Consider the following 5,181-nt stretch of genomic DNA (forward strand, 5'->3'; position numbering starts at 1 on the left):
TGAGGAGGAGGAGGAGGAGGAGGAGGGGGAGAAGGAGGAGGAGGAGGAGGGGAGGCTGAAGAGGGGGGGGGGTTGGGGAGGGTCGCCTGTGCTCCACCGGGGCTCACCGTCAGGGGACGCCAGTGGACCAGCGGTTTCCGGCAAGGTGAGAACTTTTTTAGGAACACCTGTGTAATCTAATGCGATCTAATACAACAGCTCTGACATCAATTTTACTTTTACGAAGCTTATACATTTTCAGTTATTTATGTTTATTATTGAGGTAGTGGTGGGTGATGGTGGTGTAGCCTATATTTTGCCACCCTCGTGTATGTCAATGTGGACAAAATATTAGGAACACTTTTCAATATAATGCACCCGAGTGCACCACCACCACCACCACTACCAAACATTACGCCCTCATTAATAAAGCAGAATTATCACCTTTCTGACAATGTCAACAAAAACTGAAAATGTATAAGCTTCATAAATGTAGATGTATTAGATTGCATTAGATTGCGCAGGTGTTCCTTATAAAGTGCTTGAGTTGAGGTCAAGGGTCAAGACTGGGGTGTAGGTTTCATATCAGCAAAAGTCAAATATATAGACTACATGCTGGAAAATGAATTAGGCTCCTAAATGCTGTTTTACTTAGTAAATAGCTTTATTATTTTGACATACAGTACCAGTCAAAAGTCTGGAAACACCTTAAATGAGAAGGTGTTTCCAGACTTTTGACTGGTACTGTATATTGGGTGGACGTCCTGATAAAATATCAATAGCTTTGAAGAGGGTTGCTGTTTTCTTTTTCCTTTCTCTTTAAAATTAAACATAAGATTCAGCCCCCCTCCCCACCCTGATAACCTTTGTACTGTTCATTATAGACAGTAATTCTGTGCAATCATATCCACTGACAAATAATTCAGTATCACTTTCAGACAAGTCTCACAAGCATTAATAGATGGATTTATCTGTGGTTAATATTTCATATACTGATGCTTTATAGATTATTTATATGGGGGCATTAATTATGAACAACGTCTGGGTTGCCAGGTTGTGGGAAATGCATCGAACTCGCTTTTTCTTTTTTGCCCTTTAATTCATCTAGTAGACTCCTACCTTAAACATGTTACATACAGCCTATTAACATTTACAGCTGAAGGCTTGATGGATTATTAAAATAACTCAGATTGCAGATGACAGACAAGCTTTTACAGATGGTTTATTAGAAATTGAGGCAATTCACAAGGCCAAAGCTTCAACCGTTGGAATATGGAGAGAGAGAAAGAGTTTTTCAGCGATTATGACATTGACTTTTATTGATTTGGACAGGAAAATACCATTAAAAAACTTTTAATACATCACTTACACCTTCCCTCTCTCTCTCTCTCTCTCGCTAGTCTTGTTGTATGTTACCTGCTCTTAATATGGTTTGTTAAAGCACAGGTTCACAGTTTTTCAAGTCTGTCTTAAAACAACAGTCAGGAGCCCAAATGAACACTGAGACATGTTTTTCTTGCTGTAATCATTCCTCCTGTTCATACCAGCCATTAGAAAATCCCTTCATAATGCTTTTACAATGTAAGTGATGGGGCACAAAATCCACAAATCTTCCTGCTGTGCAAAAATGTATTTAAATGTTTATCTGAAGCTAATATGAGGCTTCAGCCATCTGAGTTAATCAAATCAACTATATCTTTTAAAGTTATTGTTTTTTTTTAGTGCCATTTTCCCTCGTTTTGTTATTTCCACTGCAGCTGAACAGGAAAACACTGTCCGCCGAGACACAAAGAGGGAGTTTCATGCTAAAAAAGGCTGTAACTGTGTGAGATATCACTTTATTTGATTAATTCAGACTGCTGAAGCCTCATATTATCTTCAGATAAACGTTTAAATACATTTTAAAACAGGGACTGTGGATTTTGTCCCCCGTCACTTACATTGTAAGTGTATTTGGAGGGAATCTTGTAGGTCAGTAGGAACAGAGGGAATAATTACAGCAAGAAAAACATGTCAATGTTCATTTGGGCACCTGACTGTTGTTGTATATGTTGTGTTTGAACTATATTCTTTCTTGAGCTCAAAATAAAAACACAATTCCTCCTAAAGCCTAATCTTCCAGCCCAGTGTCTCTTTTCATTATTACGATTGTTCCACACCTTCTCTCTGTCAAACAGCCAGACCGCAGTGTCCATGTCTTTGCAAACCAACCTGTGTCCCTGAGAAACTTAAGATTCTCTCTCAGCCAAGACAACAGGGGACCCTTCAGTTTGACAGCTTCCCTGCCAGAGAAATGGGAGCTTGTCTCAGACTAATCAGCCACAGGCTCCAGGATGTTTCAGGGCCAGTTTCGACTACAAGAATAAGCCGCCTCACACATGCCAGTTGGGTACGCAGACCTTGAGTACTCCAGCAGACTTCTCTCTGCCCACCAACTGTCTGCTGTTACTAAGATGGGGACTGTGAGCCAAAGGAAGTGGACCCAGCAGACACCAGCCAGCTGGATGAAGCAGCAGACATGGAGGTTGAAGGCTGTGCGGATGTGTGAGGGCCAGAGGAAGTGGATTCACCAGAAAAAATCCATTTTGTATGAGACTGATTCTGAGCTATGCTAACTAATCAGCATTCAGCTCCTTCCAATATCAAATGAAATCCAAAGACAGTGGTGATTCAGTTATTGTTGCAATTTGATTTCATTTTTTGTCATTTTAATTGGTATTACATGGCCTCATTTAAATGTTAATCTCTCACTGTTTTCTTCTATGAAAAATCATCATCTCAGTTGAGTCTGTTCATGTTAAATCAGTCTGTTGGTCGGCCCACCTCATTGATTGAGACCGAAATATATCAACAACTACTAGATGGACTGCGATATTAATGGTCCCCAAAGGATGAATAATACTGACTCTACTACACATTCTCATGGTATGGTGGTTGACAACCCACTAGTTGTTGGTCTTCCAGCTAACTAAAATCAACTAATTACACTTAATATTAAAGTAATATCATATGTTGTGTCATTTTTTTGTATGTGTGCATCCTGTTGCTCCTCTTGTGGTTACTGTCTTTTTTTCCCCATTAAAGAGTCATTTTTTTCATCTGACTCAAGGGTCTAATGATCGAATATTTTGTACTGATTGTAAAGACAAATTAAAAAATTTTAGGCTCTAAAAATAAAATTGACCAACCTTGTCTTTATCTTTGAATTCAGAGATCACCAGTCCAAGGAAACATTGGCCAAATCATAAATGATGTGATGTTGCAGTTCTTAATTCCTTAAGACAGAGGGAGCTGTTGGATAATGTTTGATGCAAACAAAAGTATGTGCCGCCTCTCAAAATTCTCTCTTTTTATCGCCCAGAATTAAAACAGAGGATGTGAGAGACAGTGAATGAAATGCACGGTCAGCAAGCAAGGTATCAGCAACAAACCATGAAGAGGCTGTGTGAGTCACGCTCAGAACATCATGTCCTTTATTGACTAAATCATGAAGTTTAGTGTTGAGGAAAGAAGACGTGGGAGCACACACACACACACACACACACACACACACACACACACACACACACACAATGTCCTAGGTCACTTCTGGGGACATTACATAGACTTGCATCAATTCCCTGGAGTATTACTCTAACCACTCACCCAAAAATCAGCTTTTTCCCAGTTTGGGACATGGCTTTTGTCCTCAGTTGGACCCAATCAACTGGTCTATAGTCTGAAATTTGTCCCTGAAAGTAGCCTATGACAGACACACACACACACACACACCTAAGAACAAGTTATTCTATTAAAATGACTCCCTAATTTAAAAATCCAACAACAGCGTCAGTCTATTGAACCAGTGCTGTGTGTGTCTGCACATATTATTTGCATGTGTGAGGAGGGGATGTAAGCACAAGATTAAAATTCATCTAGGTAGCAACATACTTCTTGTGTAATTAGCCTAAAAGCCTTTTTCATCAGGCTTGGAACAACACACACACACACACACACACACACACACACACACACACACACACACACACACAAACACACACACACACACACACACAAACACACACACCAGTGGACACCACCACAGTCTGCTTATACACACTAATATTCCACGTTCACCTCTTAACACTGCTGGAAAAGGCATCTGTGTGATGGCACCATTGCCTTGGTGTGTGTTTTTGTGTTTGTATGAGTTATTTATATGCTAATGAATCTGGAAGGGCATGTTGAGTGGTGAGGGTGTGTGTGTGTGAGAGTGCAGGAGAGGATGGTAGGAGTCACTACAGCTGGAGAACAGATGGTGGAGGAAAACCTTTAAGACATAGCTTACGTTTGTTGCCTTTCTGTTAAAAGTCATAGCAACAAGGCTGCAGCTCCATCCTGAACTATGTTTACCCCCCTCATCCTCTTCCCTGTTATTCCCACTTTACTCTGATGAAATATTGTTATTCAGGCACACTGTCTGGATGCCTGTCTGACTTGAGGTACTTTGGCACCAAATACACCTTCTGTACCTGACTGAAATGCCAAATGCAGCTGTTAGGGATGATTGACAGGCCCACTCCAGTCAGCGCAACATGCTTGTCTTCTTTCCGCTCTCTAATGGCAGAACCGCTCTCACTGCTCCATGTCGGGAAGATGAGACCCAGTGGGCTGAGTGGCAGTCAGTATACTTTTCTTCCTGTGTGTGAATTTGACTGCTTTTGCAAAGTTAAAGGATAAATTTGTTTTATTACAATCCAGGTCTTATTTTTCATACTTCATGCAGCTAACTCACATGGAAGGAATTATTATGTGGATGTAGAATATGTACAGTATTGATGTTTAGCGTCACCTCGTCACTCCCTGCAAGGAAACACTAAGCTCAGCTCAGCAGGGAGCAGGGAGTGACATAATAACTTCCCCCCCAGGGAAGCATAGACTCAGGGCCTACAGGTGAATGTTGGGATGGAGGTGAGGCTTTTGAAATAGCTTTATGAACAGCAGCAGCTAATGCTAGCTCGGCACCAATGGTAGGAGAAGTATTCAGATCCTTAATTAAGTAAAAGTACCAATACAGCAATGTAAAAATACTCCATTACAAGTAAAAGTCCTGCATGAAAAATCCTACTTAAGTAAAAGTACATAAATATTAGCAGCAAAATGTAGTTAAAGTATTGCAGTAAAAGTAGTGATTTGGTCCCTCTGACTGATATATTAATATAT

This window comes from Thunnus thynnus, chromosome 3 (genome assembly GCF_963924715.1).
Source record: "Thunnus thynnus chromosome 3, fThuThy2.1, whole genome shotgun sequence".
NCBI lineage: Eukaryota > Metazoa > Chordata > Actinopteri > Scombriformes > Scombridae > Thunnus > Thunnus thynnus.